This window comes from Chrysochloris asiatica, unplaced genomic scaffold, assembly GCF_000296735.1.
Source record: "Chrysochloris asiatica unplaced genomic scaffold, ChrAsi1.0 scaffold00006, whole genome shotgun sequence".
Lineage (NCBI taxonomy): Eukaryota > Metazoa > Chordata > Mammalia > Afrosoricida > Chrysochloridae > Chrysochloris > Chrysochloris asiatica.
In genome coordinates this window covers 31,418,628-31,436,989 of record NW_006408524.1, presented here as the reverse complement: position 1 = coordinate 31,436,989, position 18,362 = coordinate 31,418,628, and the positions used below count along the sequence as shown (strand labels likewise).

Here is an 18,362-nt window from a genome sequence, read left to right as displayed (position 1 = left end):
CCCCCGAGTCCACTCCACAGGATAAAAGCACCTAGTCTGTACCCTGTTCTGGAAGCATACCTTTGGACTCAGGTCAGAGGCCCCGACAAGGTTTCCTGTTGTTGGGCCACTCTTATCTTTCTGTGTCCTTCTTCAATAACGATCTTAACCTTTACTCTGACAAAGCATCTTTTCAGATCACAATGCTATAAAATTAGAAGTCAGCAATAGGAAGATGAAGGAAGTAAAGTCAAAGACATGGAAATGGAATGGTGGTGGCTGGTGGCTGTGTGCCGTGGAGTCAGTTTGACCCATAGTGACCCTGTACAGGGTTTCTGAAGCTGTAACTCTTTATGGGAGCAGAACGCCTCATCTTTCTCCCTCAGAGCGGCTGGTAGTTTCGAACTGCTGACCTTGTGGCTCGCAGCTGGATTCGTAACCACTATGCTACCAGAGCTCCTTATGGAAATGGAAAAGTACTTGCTTAAAAGCTATTGGGTAGTAGAACAAATAAAAGGTGAAATTAAAAAGTATTGCGCATTTTTCAAAACCTTAGTGTAATCTTTCTCTACTTCCTTCATGGCAACAAGACACTCAACCTGAGATGTTTGGTTTCCCACAGCAGTTGTGTGCGCGTGCGCGTGTGTGTGTATGTGTGTGTGCGGGCTACAGCAGCCTCACCCCTACTGTACTTCTGGCTTTAGTGAATGATGTGGGGACACATGACTGGTTTGGTAAAATTGGGTACTTAGCAATACTAAGACCAGATGCCCACTGAACAGAATGCCAAAGAAAAACATTGGTGCTTTGTTCTTTTGGAGGGGCGGCTGAATCTGATGCATCCATGATGAGCCGGTTTGAATCTGGGCGAAGTTACAGTCCATAGCCCTCTGAACCTAGCAGACTAGGCAGACGCTATTAAATATGAATAGCTAGAATTTACAGCCCAGCCATTTCTGAACCATGGAGCACAAAAACCTCTCTTTTTATGCAAACATCTAACTAAGATCATGCTCTAGAAGGCCATCAGAATGAAAGTTTTGATGGAGAGAGAGTATTTTAAATCTTGATATTTTAAATCAAGAAGTGTTTATAGGGTGGAGAGAGGATTTGATTGATGGCCCAAGAGCAGATTTGGAAAAGGTGTCCAGGGCCCGAACAAAGGAAAACCCAGGGAAATTGCACACCTACAAGGGCACTAGAGAGTGAAAGGAAGGCGGCAAAGCCAGAACCACTTGGTCAAGGGCAATGGGCAAAGGGCAGATATAGTTGTAGATCACCCAGAGAAACTGATCAGGAACAAAAGGGAAATCAGAAAGCAGATGAAAGGAGAAATTGGGTGAGTTGAACCTCCCCCTCTACGCCCATTATTTTGCATCATCCAGACCTGTGGAATGGAGACCATTTAACACAACCATGTATCAAAGCTTTCAGATGCTGTGAAGAGGAGTGGTTGGTTTGAACCTCCAACTTGCCCTTAGCAGTCCAGTGTTTACCATAAAGGGCAGTACTAGGTCTCCTAGGTGAGCCTTATTAGCAAAGGAGAGACTGTTTGTATTGGAGGTACTCCTTGCTGAAGCGTAAAGAAATGGGAATTGTTACCATAGACACAAGGAGTGCTGAGAAGACAGAGAGCTACTTGCTGGCCTCAGAAGGGCAGGACTGAAACCTGGCTCAGGCTAAGAAATGATGGGAAGAGACTCAGGGTTACCATGGCAAGGGCATCTACTGGACTCAATGGTTCAATGAAGGAACTCCTTGGACCTGGGTATATACATATTTGAACCCTAGTTGACTTGGTCTAAGGAGTCCTGGTGTAGTGCTATAGGACTGTATTGGACTGGTAACCTCAAGGTTGGTGGTTCAAACCCACCAACAACTCCTCAGAAACCCTATACAGGGTTACTATGAGTCAGAACTGACTTGATGGCATTTAACAACAAGAATTGGCCTGTTCTGTGGTGTCAGGAAGAGCCCTGGTACCATGTGGGCTCCTAACTACAAGGTCAGTTCTAACAAGATGAGGGTGTCTGTTCCCATAGAGATTTACAATTTTGGAAACTTAGGAGCCATTCTGTCCTGTCCTATAGAGCTGCTGCTATGAGTCCGATTCAGCTCAGTGGTAATGGGATTGGGGTTTGTGTGTGTGTGTGTATGTGTGTGTGTGTGTGTGCTTGATACAATGAGTCTGCCCAGTTTTCTAGTAGTTGAGAGCTGTGCTGATGAATTTAAATTGTGGTGTTGGTAAAGAACATTCAGTATGCCATGGACTGCCAGAACAGCAACAACAAAAATGACTACAAACAAGTGTTACTAGGAATATGAACAAAATATTCCTTGGAAGGAAGGTTGGCGAGACCTTATCTTGCCTACTTTTGCTGTTGTTGTAGTTAGGTGCCATCAAGTCAGTATGAAGTCATAGCGACCCTATGCACAGCAGAACAAAACACTGCCTGATCCTGGGCCAACCTCACTACCGTTGCCACACTTGAGTCCATCGATGTTGCCACTTAGCCGATCCATCTCGTTGGGGGGTCTTCCTCTTTTTCTCTGACCCTCCACCTTACCAAACATGATTTAGACACAAGAAATTCCAATTATTAGAAAAGAGCATCATAGATGGTAAAGTAAAAGGTCAGTGAAAACAAGGGAGACCCTCAATGAGATGAACTAACGCAGGAGTGGCAACTGCAGGTTCAAATGTATCAAAGGTCACGTAGCTAGTGAGGGACCACGGCAATGTTTGGTTCTGTTATACATAAGGTCTCCATGAGTCAGAACTGATGTGATGACAACTAACAACCACAGTGCACTCCTGGTGTGGCACTGTAGGATAAGCGCTGGACTGCTGACCACAAGGGTGGCAGTTCAAACCCCCTAGCTGCTTGCTTCTCGGAAACCCTATAGTACAAGTCAGAACCGACTCAACGGCACTTCACAACAATGAAAACAAGCAAGAACAGCAGTTACACTGTGTTTTACTTTATTTTAGCAGGTCAATTCATGTTTGCTGTTTTTGTTGCAACATGTTTCAAGGCTGAAAGGAAGAAGTTAAGAAAGAGCATTTGAAGAAGCTGTTAGAAGATGGAAATTCATGGGTGGAAGATTTCACAGGAACTTGGAAGGATTGGGATTGAAGGCATAGTGTTGAAAACAAGAAAGCTATATACAGACAGGACAATATTGAGGTCATCTGCCACTTCCCAGGTACCTACTAGATGCCTAAGAGATTCTGGGTTTGTGCTAGTGCTTTGGGTTGCTCTTAAGCCCATAAAGGCTTACAGGCCAACTAGAATTTGGGGGTGGAAAGGTAAAATGCTCAGAATAGCCTTTAGGGATGGTGTCAGACTTTCACTGTGCAACAAATCAGAGGATAGAACACAGAGATGCCTGCAGAGTTTTAGCTAGACCATATTAAGAAATGTGTGCGGGGATGGGTGGGGGAATGCTTTTTAAAAATAGCAGGGTCTAGGAAAAAGGGCAAAAAACACTCAGGGACACGTTACACATTCTAGGCTCCTCTTTGCCTTGGCATTCCCTCATTAGTGCTCATGAGAATACAGTTTCCGAATTCCCAGAAGTGAAAAAGAAAAGCCAGATTTGCAGTTGATGGTACCATAATGTACTAGTACAATACAGGAGCCTATTTCTAGCAACAAAGACCGATGCATATTAATTCATTCAGCCGGCTCCATTGTTTATAATTCTTGCTTACATTTGCTGTCATGCATTGGAGTTAAAATTTACACCCTTTTTTGGATGCAAGAAGTTATTTTTATTTATCCTTCTTTGTTAGCTGTTTCACTTCACAATAATTAATCAAATCACCAAAGCAGCATTGAATTGGGGAGTGACGATTTATTTGCATTATTTGGCTTTGCTAACAGGGCACCTCGCAGGGTAACTGCTTGGCTATAATATGGGCCCTCTTATTTTATGACAGGTTGCAATTTTCTTGTAATGTTAGATGTGGTTTATCTTAATAATTATGCTAAATTAAGTAGTCCTATGCATTATAGAAATGTATGTTAAGATACATTAACAAACATTAAGAATTTTAATTAGGTTCTACATATCATAGAAATACATATTAAACTAGAATGCATCTGAAATGCAGATTTTGAATGTAATTCACACAACTCAGACAAATTACTCATGAAGATGCTGGGGTATCCCAACCTCTCTGGCTTCTCCCTGACATAGAATTTTGTAATGAGTACTAAGGTCACATGTAAAAGAGAAAAACTCATCTATAAGAAATTCATATTAGATTTTCTCCTTTGTTCTTCTGTCCTCTTCCATGTCTTTCTTTCCTTGTTGCCCAAGTAACAGTAACAGAGAAATTGGCCGGAAAAGCAGCGTGACACTTCCTAAGACTTCTTAGGGGAAAGTGTTGAAGACAGAAATGAGCAAGAGAGTCAGGTTGCTGTGCTGACAGCTGGATTGGGTCTGCCTCAGCGAACAGCATTGGCTGCCCAACCATAGCCTTTTCTGGAGGGTTGGGGATCCCAGAGTCTGCAAAAGACAACTCAGAAGCCTGCCTCTTACCTGGGGGTCCTAGCCCACTGAAACCTGGCTTGCAGCTTACCAAGGTGCAAGGGCTGCCCTGAGAGGCTATTGTTGTACATGGCTTGGTCCCTTCCCAGTAACGTTGTGTACTAACTCATGGTAACCCCATGCACAACTGAAGGCAACGCCGCCTGGCTCTACGCCATCTCCATGATGGGTTGCAGATTGGACTGCTGTGCTCCACACGGTTTTCACTGACTGATTTTCATTAGTAGATAGCCAGGCCTTTCTTTCTAGCCATCTTAGTCTGGAAGTTCCACGAAACCCGTTAAGCATCATAGCTGAATACATGAGCCTTCACCGACAGTCAGTGGCTGTGCACGAGTTATGTTATATGTATAAGAGGTATATAGAGTCCTGTGTGGCACTGCAGGTTAATGCGCTGCACTACATAGTTGGTTTGAACTGCAAGGCCAGTGGTTCAAGCTCACCAGACACTCCTTGAAAGTGTCGCTTGGGTCGCTATGGGTTGGAACAGACTGGATGGCACTGAACAACAACAACAACAACAACAACAACAAGTGGTAGATGGGACCAATTCTGCCCCATGGGAGGTAAAAATTCTACTATGGAACTACCAGTTCCTTGCAGTAACAGAGACTTAGTAGGAAAGAGGCCACGATTTAAAGCAAGGACTAAATAAAGCATTTGCAATGTGTTAATCCTCCGTGCTCACATTTTTGTTTTATTTTGTTTTGTCCTTTTGGAAGCAGCTAGAACTAACTGTTTAGGGTTCAATACTGCAGCATCCAAGTGTCTTAGGTGATGTTCATATTCCAGGCTCAATTGCAGTGTGGAGACCACCCCTGCATTGGTCAGATGTGACCAGGAGCATAGCACAAGCTGAGAATGGGACTATCTCCCATGTGTCACAGCCTCCCAAAAGAGGACACTCATGGGAGCTGGCCATGACTTCTACAGCTGTCCCAGTTCTCTACTGCCCTCTTGTGGAGAGCTCTCTCCTGACCTTATGACTGTCTGCTGGGACACCCTCCTCTGTCTCTTCTTCCTGACCTTCATGCTTATTGATGTAAAAAACACACTTAGTGCAATGTGTCCTGGCTATGAAATTGCTACCTATGATGTTAACATCATTTTCATGGAAATGTAAGATCTTGCTGTCCCTGAGAGCTGCACTTGACCATGCAGCCTTCATCTTCTAAAATCAAGATTAGTGTTTTATGACTTTTCTCCTTTCCTTTACTGACTTACCATTGCTTTCACAACAAAGTTGACACTTCTTTGCATGGTGTATAAATCCTGTATTTTTGACTCTTTCCTGTGTCTTCAGACTTGCCTCTTGCCAGAGCCTCACCCAACACTCAACTTCTGGTCATCATTTCCTGAACATGCCTGCTGCTGTATGTCCCACTATGTTTACACATATTATTTCCTCTTCATCACCCCACCCATGAGCAGAGAAATGTATTTAACAGGACTCAAAAAATAAAGAGAAACAGCTGCAAACTTCCATTAATAATTGGGACATGGAATGTACAAAGTATGAATCTAAGACAATTGGAAATTGTCCAAAATGTAATGGAACACATAAACATTGCTATCCTGGGCTTTAGTGAGCTGAAATGGACTGGTATTAGCCATTTTGAATCTGACAACCACATGGATTACTATGTCAGGAATGACAAATTGAAGAGGAATGGTGTCACATTCATCAGCAAAAAGAACATATTAAGACCTATCATGCTGTCTATGATAGGATAATATCCATAAGCCTACAACGGAGATCCAGTTAACACCATTATTATTCAAATATATGCACCAACCACTAAAGCCAGTGACGATATAACTGAAGAAGTCTACCAACTTCTTCAGTCTGAAATTGATCAAACATGCAATCAAGATGTATTGATAATTACTGGTGACTGGAATGCAAAGGTTGGAAACAAAGAGGAATGATCAGTAATCGGAAAATATGGCCTTGGCGATAGAAACGACGATGCTGGAGATCACATGACAGAATTTTGCAAGACTGATGACTTGTTCATTGAAAATACCTTTTTTAAACAACATAAAAGATGACTATACACATGGATGGACATCATGAGATGGAATAAACAGAAATCAAACTGACTACATCTGTGGAAAGAGACAGTGGAAAAACTCCATATCATTAGCCAAAACAAGGCCAAGAGCATCAATTGATCATATGCAAATTCAGGTTGACGCTGAAGAAAATTTAAACAAGTCCACACTAGCCAAAATATGGCCTTGAATATATCCCATCTGAATTTAGAGATTATCTGAAGAACAGATTTGGTGCATTAGACACTAAAGATTAAACACCAGAAATGTTGTAGGATGACATCAAGAACCTCATACAGGAAAAAAAATCAAAAGGTCATTAAGAAGACAGGAAAGAAGGAAAAAACTAAATGGATGTCAGAAGAGACACTGAAACTTGCTCTCCAGCATACAGATGCCAAAGCAAATGGAAGAAATGAGGAAGTACAAGTCCTGAACAGAAAAGGTCAGCTCGAGAAGACCAAGTCAAATATTATAATGAAATGTGCAAACGCCTGGAGTCAGAAAACCAAAGGGGAAGGACACGCTCAGCATTCCTCAAACTGAGGGAACTGAAGAAAAAATTCAAACCTAGACTTGCAGTATTGAAGAATTCTATGGGCAAATTATTGAATGATGCAGAAAACATTAAAAGAAAATGGAAGGAATACACAGTGTCACTGTACCAAAAAGAAATGGTTGATGTTAAGCCATTTCAGGAGGAGCTTATGATCAAGAGCTAATGGTACTGAAGGAAGAAGTCCACAGTGCATTGAAGCTATTGACAAGGAACAAGGCAATAGGAATTGATGGAATACAAATTGAAATCTTTCAACAAAGTGAAGCAGCACTAGAGGCACTCACTCATCTCTGCCAAGAAATTTGGAATATAGGTTGATGATGCATGGAGGGGATTGGAACCATGGCAATGAGATGATATACGATGGAATGAATGTAAAACTAAAGTTCCCCCATGTAAACTATCATGTAATTCACAATAAAACATTAAAAAAAAAAAAGAAATTTGGAATACAGCTACCTGACCAACTGACTGGAAAAGATCCGTATTTGTGCCTGTTCCAAAGAGAGGTGACTTAATGGAATACAGAAATCATTGGACAATATCACTGATATTCCATGCAAGTAAAGTTTTACTAAAGGTAATATAGAAATGGCCGCAACCATACATTGACAGAAAACTTCCAGAGATTCAAGCTGCATTCAGAAGAGGATGTGGAACAAGGGATTTCATTACTGATGTCAGATAGATCTTGGCTGAAAGCAGAGAATACCAGAAAGATGTTTATCTGTGTTTTAATGACTATGCAAAGGCTTTTGATTGCATGGATCATGAGAAGCTATGGACAACATTGTAAAGTATGAGTATTCCAGAACACTTAATTATGCTCATGAAGAACATGTACATAGACCAAGAGGCAGTGATTTGAACAGAACAAGGCAGTGATTTGAACAGAACACTGAATGGCTTAAAATTAGGGAAGGTTGTATTCTTTCACCATACTTACTCCGCCTGTATGCTGAGCAAATAATCCGAGAAGCTGGGTTATATGAAGAAAAACGTGGCATCAGGAATGGAGGCTGACTCAATAACATCTTGAGAGATGCAGATGATACAATTTGACTTGCTGAAACTAAAGAGGACTTAAAATACTTACTGTCAAAATATCACACCTTTGGTATGGGTTGCATTTCAATGTAAAGAAAATAAAAATCCTCACCACTGGACCAATAAACAACATCCATATCAATAGAGAAAATACTGAAGTCGTCTAAGACTTCATTTTGCTCAGATCAACCACCAACACTCATAGAGCACAGTCAAGAAATCAAACGATGTATTTCATTAGGCAAATCTTCTGCACAAGACCTCTGCAAAGTATTGAAGAGCAAAGATGTCAGCTTGGGGACTTAGGTGCGCCTGATCCAAGTCATGGTATTTTCAATAACCTCATATGTTGGGCAGTAAATAAGGAAGTCCATAGAAGAATTGATGCATTTGAGCTATAGTGTTGGAGAAGAATATTGAAAGTACCATGGACTGTCAAAAGAACAAACAAATCCGTGTTGGAAGAAGTGCAGCCAGAGTGGCCAAACTTTGACTCTCATACTACAGACATATTATCAGGAGGGACCAGTCACTGGAGAAGGTAAAGTCTGGTAAAGTGGAGGGTCGGAGAAAAAAAGAAAACCCCCAACAAGATGGATTGGCACAATGGTGACAGCGATGGGCTTAGGCATAGCAGCAATTGTGAGGTTGGCCCAGGACCTGGCAGTGTTTTGTTCTGTTGTGTATAGGGTTGCTTTGAGTCAGTACTGACTCTATGGCACCTAACAACAACATCAACAATCTACATGGGAGGAGATCATCAGGTCATGTCTCCTGTAGAGCCTCTCATGGTTTTGAACCGCTGACCACTGGGTTAGCAGTGGAGTACTTTATCATTGTGCCACTAGGACTCCATCCTGAGCTGGTTTTTCTGTATTCATTTGGTCCCATTCCTCCTGGTTCATCCTGACATAGACAGAAGAGCCCAGAATATAGACCCAGAGAAATGTGTGACTTTTAAGTCAGCTCTGAATGATTTTCCTGTGTTGTATTTTGGCAAATGTTAAAAGACCTTAAATTAAAAAAAAACAACACACACACAAAAACTAAGAAACTGTTCGCTTGGATTTTGTTGTTGTTCCCTATGAGAATCACTTAGGCTTAGGGACTTTCTTTGCCTGAGTCGTAAGAAGCTATATTTGAAGACTAAGCATGCATTGTGGCAGATTTAAGATTTTCTTATCCCTTTGCCAACAGCTTTAGAATTTTTAATCAGACTTTTTTTTTTTTTTTTAAATATCTCTAAAGCTCAGACCAGTTGTGGTTGCTACAAGAAAGGTGGAAAATATTTAACTATATTATCAGCATAACCAAGTAGGACTGTATTCAATGACTAAACAAATCACAACACATTGGTATTAGAGGAGTTGGGGAAGGGTTTGCTAAGTCAGAGCTAGTCAGTAAGTCCTTATGTAGTTTATTTATCTATGTGCAACTCAGTGGTTCTCAATCAGGGATGATATTTTCCTACAAACTCTCAGTGGCATTTCCCAGTGTGGAGACACTGTTGATTGTCAGAAATGTAGGAGTGTTACTGGTGTCTAGTGCTGGTTGTTGTTGTTGTTAAGTGCTGTTGAGTTGGTTCTGACCCATAGAAATTAGTCCCAGTCTGTGGGCTCCCTTTTCTCTCTTTTGACAAAATCTCTTGATGCATGTTATCTAACTTTTAGGAGATCCCAGGTATCTGCTTTGTCTTCTACTGCTTGTGTATTTTTAATAATGTTTGACAGTGTATTTATGCCATGTAGAAGAGCCTCTAAGTTTGTCCCTATTTTTCCATTTTGTCTCTTGTTGTTTGGACATGTTGTCAGATGGGATCAGTCCTTGGAAAAGGACGTCATGCTTAGTAAAGTGGATGGTCAATGAAAAAGAGGAAGATACCCAGTAAGATGAATTGACACAGTGGCAACAATAGATAGATAGGTTTTATGTTGAGTTTGCTTTTGGACGTGGTGTGAGTTATGGGTCTTATTTCATTCTTCTGCAAATGGATTTTCAGTTTTGCTAGCATCATTTGTTGAAGAGATTATTTTATCCCCATTTAAAATGTTACAGCCTTTGTCAAATATCATATGTGGATGGATTTACTTCTGGGTTCTCAATTCTGTTCCATTGATCTATGTATCTTTTGTTGTACCAGTACCAGGCTGTTTTGAGCACTGTGGCTATATTTTGAGATTATCCAATTGGAGGTGTGTTTGGAGGCATATCTATACTGTTATTCTCAGTTCAGTACTAGATTCCATGAGTCTCAGGAAGTGGTACAAAAAGAAAGAAAATTCTGAGCGTAGTGGCTACGAATCGTGCTGCGAACCTCAAGGTCAGCAGTTCGAAACTACCAGTGTTCCACGGGAAAAAGATGAGGCTTTCTGCTCCCATAAAGATTTATAGCCTTGGAAACCCTGTACAGGGTTGCTATGAGTCAGAACCAACTCCACGGCACATAACCACCTACCCACTTTTGAAGACCTTATAGTTGTCCAGAAACAACAGTGTCTAACATAGGATGATGTTATAGTGAATTCCACAGATGGGGGAAATTATGCTGCTGTTGTAGCTATTAAATGCCATCAAGTTGACCCTGTATAGGGTTTCTGAGGAGCAGCTGGTGTGTTTATGCCTCTGACTTTGTGGTTAGTAATCCTACAGCACCACACCAGGACTCTAGGGGACATTATAAAGGTAGAGAAAAAGAAAGACTTCAATTTATAGACAAATCACTTATCTATAAAAAGCATCCCAAATTGAACCTGAGCATTTTGCAGAATTTGGGGCTTTGATTTGGGGAGGAGGGTAGGAACATGGATTTACCATGAGTGTTAAAGATGACTGTTTATATTCTTTTGCTCATGGTCCATACAGTTTCCTGACTCAAACCACCTAGGACAGGAATAGAAAAACAGAAATTCACCTTGTGTTGCTGATATGTTCTGCTTTGTGTCCATCTCCGCCCCACCCCAAGCTGTTTCCTTGGTGTTTTTGACTCTCCTCAGTGAGTACTGGCCTGCCAGGAAAACACCAGCTTGCCCTCGAGAGCCCAACAGCTCATCACTGCTCCCTCCCAAGTGGCCTTCTTGCTTAGAAAACCTTCATGTCTTTCATGGTCAGTTTTGCCAGAGGTAAAAAAATGGATAATAGTTTCTGTGGAAAACTAAATGCTTCGTGAATGAAGATTTAGCATTCTGGACCTTCAGTCAAAGATGAAGAAACCATCAGGGATAAATTATAGTGGAGGCCTACACTTTGCTTTTATTTATTCTTTTCCTGCTGGTGTCCTATACAGGAAAAGAAATTACTTTGTTCTTCTTCCATAAAATTTTAGCGTGCAAATTTAGACAGCTCTACAGTGATACAACTAACGCCTTGAGGGGGGTTAACGCCTCACAATCTGTGTAAACACCAAGAACTGAGAGGCCGATTATTTAACTCCATTTCCTGTTAGGCTTTTTTCTTGGTGGGATGACTCAGTCCCACATAAACCCACAGTAGGGGGACCTAACTTGGGACAATTATACTGAATCATGTGCCTTCCCCAAACAATTTACTCTGTGGGGAAGTCCCCAACTAGTGCCTACTATTCTTTCACAGCTGCCTGATGCTATTTTCTTTGCCTCAGTGGGAGAGGAAATGAATGTTATCACTGTTGTGCCCAGAAAGAGCAATTGATGCTAGATATGTGCACTTTTACATCATTTTCAGCCAGCTAAAGTTTGGGGGTTTTTTGTTGTTTTTTTTTTTTTTGCTTTTAAAACTCAGAAGACTGCATGGGATGTGTATATTGATACCTAGATGTAAACATAAATACACTGTGGTGAAGCAACTCAAGTGAATGAAGTGGGGGCAAAGCCCACTAATGGGGATGGGACTCGGAAGGAAAGGGAGGGATGATCTGGGTAAACATCGCTGTTGAGATGGATCCTTCCCAGTACCACCAAGGTGGTTCCAATCGCTGTGTATTCTATGACCAGAAATTAATTGATATACATGCAACAATTTTTTCATTTGCCTAATTACCATTTGTTCCCACCTACACCACAGGGCTTTGTTAAAAATGATTCCCTAGTTCCGTCCATTAGGTGGAAGACAGAAATGTCACTCTGAAAAGGTTTCTGGGGGAATTTGCATATAACATCTTCCCCACCAAATTATTAATTACTTCCTGGGGAGGCCTTGGTTTCTGTGGTTCTGTTTAATTACTATCGGTGTCAAGGTTAAACATCTGCCAGTGGTGAACAGCAGTACCTGCTAACCCGCTAGCATTACTGCTGTCAGCATGGTGTTTACATTCACAGCTAGGTAGCTCTTGTCAACACTTCCTCTCCGTGAAAACAACAGCAAATGTGCTGCCATGACACTGTTTATGTGGATCCCTGAAGGTTGTATGGATAGAATGTAAACAAAGAGTGGAGGAGGCACGGGGGAGTTGCTCGTTCTCTGCAGAGCCTCACACGGTGTCAGGAGGTAGGGGCCCGTTCATTGAGAAGGAAACTATCTCACCTTGGAATAAAGGGCCGGAGATATCCTGTACAGGGTCTCTTTCCCTCTCCTCCTTGCTAAGAGCATTGAAATATGAAACTCATCACCCTAACATCTCCTGGGACATTTCCTTCTGGGAGGTCTCCTTACTTGTTAAGCTCTCTGGGTTTCTTGGAAATGAGGCAATTCTTTCTTCTCACCCCTCATTTCCACCAGATTGAAAGATCCTGCTCTGGAGCATTAAACTAAGCTTTGTTTTGTTTCTCTGTATAGCTAATTGGCTGATCTGTTTTCATTTTCAATGTACCAACATCATTGATTGAAAGGCAAAGCTGCTAGAGGGCAAGAACATTCCCTGTTAAACTGATTGTGGCTATGACCCGACAGTTCTTTAAGTATCTAATGCCAAAGGTTGGCCTGTGACCTTGAGGCTAATTTCAAACAGGTCTGCATCTTTCAGGGCTTTATGCTGCTGCTTCCTTGAGCAACCTCACTCTTTAGTTTTTTTCTATTCATCTTCAACACTAATTAATACACACTACCCTAGGTTGGCAAGGAGCTCTGGTAGCATAGTGGTTACAAATCGGGCTGTGAACCTTAAGGTCAGTAGTTCAAAACTACCAGCCGCTCCGCAGGAGAAAGATGAGGCTTTCTGCTCCTGCAGGAGAAAGATGAGGCTTTCTGCTCCAGTAAAGATTTATAGCCTTGGAAACCCTGTACAGGGTCGCTATGGGTCAGAACCAACTCGACGGTACTTAACAACAACAACACCCTAGGTTGGCAGTTCAAACCCACTAGCCTCTCCTTCAAAACCCGGTACAGGGTCGCTAAGAGTCGGGATCAACTTGATGGAATTTAGCAACAACCACCCCCTGGGAGATGCAAAAGGTTAACTGCTCAGCTACTAACGTGAAGGTTAGCAGTTTGAGACCACCGAAAGCACCTTGGAATAAAGGGCCGGAGATATCCTTTCAAAGAATCAGCCAGTGGAAACCCTGTGGAAATGGAACAATCAGAACCAAAAATAAGGAGGGTGCTTATACACTGTGAAAAACGTAGTAAACGTCACTGAACAATTTATGTAGAAATTGCTGAATGAAAAACTGCTTTTTGAGGGTTTTGGGTACTTGCTATAGCCAAATTGGTGGAGTCCTGGTGTGGTGCTGTGGGTTAATGCGCCAGACTGCAAAGTTGTTTGAACAGCAAGGTCGGCAGTTCAAGCTCACCAGCTGCTCCTCGGAAACCCTATACAGGATCGCTATGGGAATCTACTTGATGGTGCTTAACAACAACAACAATAGCCAAATTGAGCATTTGCATAGAGACCATGTGATGCACAAAGTCAGAAATATTTATTATCTAGAAAAAAAATGTACTAAATACTGGTATAGAACAATAACCCTTTCAAACTACATGAAGAAAATAAAACTAATTGTATTCTACAAATAAAGAGAAGGAAAAAGCAAGTCTGTAACAATGAAGGCCCCTGGGTGATACAAATGGTTTGCTCTTCTTACCTATGAGCCGAAAGTTTAGTGGTTCAAACCCACTCAGTGGTGCCATGAAAGCAGGGTCTAGCAATCCGCTTCAGTAAAGATTTGTTGTTGTTGTTAACTGCTGTCGAGTCAGTTCTACTGTATAGGCACCGACCTTGTGGTTCAAACCAACCTTGTGTCCAGTGCTTATCCTACAATGCCACACCAGTCAAGAAAACTCGACGGAGCTCAGTTCTACTCTGTAGTACATGGGGTCACCATGACTTGGAACCAATTCCATGGCAACAGGTTTGGGGTGTTTTAGATTGCAAGGCAGAAAACTATATGAATATGTTGTTGTTAAGTGCCGTCAAGTTGGTTCCGACCCATAGCGACCCTGTATAGGGTTTCTGAAGAGCAGCTGGAGAGCTTGAACTACCGACCTTGCAGTTCAAACAGCTTTTTAGTCTGACGCATTAGCCCACAGTGCCACCCCAGGGCTCCATAGATGGCAATTAATACATAGATATAAATTACAGCATAGGAGCCGTGGTAGCACAGTTGTGAAATCACTCAACTGCTAACCAAAGCCTCAGTGGTTGGAATCCACAGCTCCCCTGAAGGAGAAAAATACAGCAGTCTACTTCCATCAAGGATTACAGCCTTATAAGCCTGATGAGGTAATTCCTAAGAGTCTGAATCACTCAGTGACACTGGGTTATAGATTATAAAAGACAGAAACTGACACATGGCTAGATATAAACAGAAGCCAAATGTTGACAGCGGTGAACTGAGAGGAACAAAATAATACAACTGAATACATTTTAAGTTTGGGTTACTTTTTCTTTTTTCAATAAGTATATTTAATAGTGTTGCCATCCAAAACAAGGGGTTAGAAAGTCACATTTCTACAGGAGATACGTGATGTGGGGGAAAACTGGCTGGGGAAAAAAAGCTTGTTTTCTGCCAAAATAGGCAAATATCAGTCAACTCTGATTCTTAGCAGCACATATGATGTTATGACAAAAACCAGAAATCTGGATTCTTGTATGAAATCTTCTAATTTTTAAAACAATTTTTAAAAGAAATCTGTTTTAGTTATCTAGTGCTGCTATATAACAAAAATACCCCAAGTGGCCTTTAAGAAAAAACTGTATTCTTTCAGAGTTTAGGAGGCTGGGCATTCAGGTTCAGAGTTCCCACTCTGGGAAAGCCTTTCTCTGTGTGGGCTCTGGGGAAAGGCCCTTGTTTTCTCTCAGCATCTGTAGGACCAGCATTCCTTGGAGATCTCTATCCATTGGGCACCAATCTTCCCCTGAATCTAGAGCTACACAGTGCAGGGAAGCCAGGTCCAAAGGATGCGCTCGGCTCCTGACTCTTCTTCCATGGTAGTAGTGGGGTCCCTCTTCTCTCCTTACTTCTCTATCCTTTTGTCTATTGTAAAAGGAAACATCATGCCACACGCTGGGACTCTCCCTTCTATCTAACTGGTCAGGGTTGTGCTGGGACTAAGGATTTATCACATCAGATCACATGAGGGATCATAACTGCCAAGGCAGAAAATCAAGGCCAGCCAAGCTGACACATTTTTTGGAAGGGGGGACACTATCCAATCCATGACAAAAGGCTCGAGAATAACAGGATTATTATATTTGTCCAGTTTGTGATCTTTCTGTGATATACCTATCTATATCTATTTCAATAAAGAAAATATTTCCTTTGCTGACTTTTAAAAAAGATATTTCCTGTAGAAATACTTGCGTTACAAGTAAGTTTCATTCAGGCATGTTTAGTTACAGTAATTTTCCAATGCTTTTCTAAATTTCGCAAGTGGGTTAACAATTGGTGTATCAATGAAGCCCCATTATCCCCTCATTTCAATGATCCAAATGTCAAACTATAAAACTCTTAGCAAAAAAAGCATAGGCTATGACACTTCCTGAAAAAGTTGGAAATAGAAACACCATATGACCCAACAATCGCTTTACTTGATTGACAGTCCGCAGTAACATAGATATATGAATAGACACACAGACTGAATGGTATGGGACGGAGCGTGAGAGTATACCCACACATATATAAAGGCTTAATGGAGGATATTTGCACATAAGTATTTACTTTTGTTGAGATGTGCAAAGACCTGGAATTTGCAAATCACCCAGGAAAAATATACTAAACATTTCTCACGCTGAAAGAACTGAAGAAAAAATTCAAGTCTTGACTTCCAATATTGAAATATTCTATGGGCAAAATATTGAATGATGCAGAAAGCATCAAAAGAAGATGTACACAGAGTCACTGTACCAAAAGGAAATGGTTGATGTTCAACATTTCAAAAGATAGCACAAGATCAAGAGCCAAGTTTACTGAAAGATGAAATCCAAGGTGCACTGAAGGCATTGGAACAAGGGATATCATTGCTAATGTCAGATGGAACTTGGCTGAAAGCAGAGAATATCAGAAGGATGATTACCTGTGCTTTATTGCCTATGCAAAAGCTTTCAACTGTGTGGATCATGACAAGCTATGAATAGCAATGCAAAGAATGGGTATTCCAGAACACTTAACTGTGCTCATGAGGAACTTGTACATACATAGATCAAGAGGCAGTTATTCAAACAGAACAAAGGGGCACTGAATGCTTTAAAATCAGGAAAGGTGTGTTCCAGGGTTGTATTCTTTCACTATACTTATCCAATCTGTTTGTTGGGCAAATAATCTGAGAGTCTGGATTATCTGAAGAAGAACATGGCATCAGGGTTGGAGGAATTATTATTAACAACCTGGAATGATACAACCTTGCTTGCTGAAAGTGAAGAGGACTTAAAATACCACAGCCTTCAATATGGGTTGTACCTCAATGTAAAGAAAACAAAAATCCTCACAACTGGACCAATAAGTAATATCAAGATAAATGGGGAAAAGACGGAAATTGTCAAAGATTTCATTTTGCCTGGATCCACCATCAACTCTTATGAAACCAGCAGTCAAGAAATCAAAAGATATATTGCATTAGGCAAATATGTTGCACAAGATTTCTTTAAAGTGTTTAGAAGCAAAGATAGCAGTTTGAAACCTAAGGTATGCCCAATCTAAGCCAAGGTATTTTCAATTGCTTCATATGCATGTGAAGGTTGCACAGTGAGTAAAGACGACTGTAGAAGAATTGATGTATCTAAGTTATGGTGTTGGAGAAGAATACCAGAAGTACCTTGGACAGCCAGAAGAACAAACAAATCCGTGTTGGAAGAAGTACATCCAGACTGCTCCTTAGGAGCCAGGATGACATGACTTTGTCTCTCATACTTCAGACATATTACCAGGAAGGACCAGTCCCTAGAAAAGAACATCATACTTAGGAAAGTGGAGGGTAAGTGAAAAGGACGAAAACCCCAATGAGATGAATTGGCACGGTGACAACAATGGACTCCACTGTGAAGATGGCTGAAGACTAGGCAGTGTTTGTTTCTGATGTGCATAAGGTAACATGAATTAGAACTGACTCAAAAACACAGCAACATATATATTAAACTGTACATTAAGCATTAACCCCACATACCTAGAAACTGTAAGTTCAATAGAAGAGTAAGAAGAAAAAGGAAAGGAAAGCTGTTATGGTAAATGTAACAAGAAAAGTATGACCAGATTTAAAAAATAGTCTCTGGTTTTTGTTTGTTTGTTTGGGGGGAGGGGGTTGGCTAAATTTTATTACACACCAAGATTTATCATAATAATTAAAGGGGGGAAAGGACAGGTTAACAAAAAATTGTCAATACAACAATTTCAATTTGAGAACATTCACTGTTTTATCAGCTGACCAGATTACAAAAATAATCTTGGTAGCTACCGTAGTTCATCCTTCTAATAAGCCTGTTGATCTGGTCTTCCCTGTTGCCAACATCTCCACCTTCTACAAAACGGGTGGTCTTTTTCTTCATTCCACCATGAGGAAAAGATAATTTGAAGGGCCACAGGAAGTTATTTGCTTCTTTGAAACATTTCCCAATGGTGTAGATCTCATGAATCAGATCCTCCATGCAGATGATCCCATATTTACCAAGAGAACGTGCAATCAATGTGTTATCTGTCAGGGCAATTTACTTACTACTGATTTTGCCATATCCATGCTTGTAGACCAAGGAGCTCTGGTAGCACAGTGGTTACAAATTGGGCTGTGAACCACAAGGTCAGCAGTTCAAAACTCCTAGCTGTTC

At 41.2% G+C, this 18,362-nt stretch overlaps 1 pseudogene; it reads right to left on the bottom strand.

Annotated features, from left to right (window-relative positions):
• LOC102841254 overlaps positions 1 to 18,362 on the bottom strand; it is a 125,500-nt pseudogene that overhangs the window by 74,837 nt on the left and 32,301 nt on the right.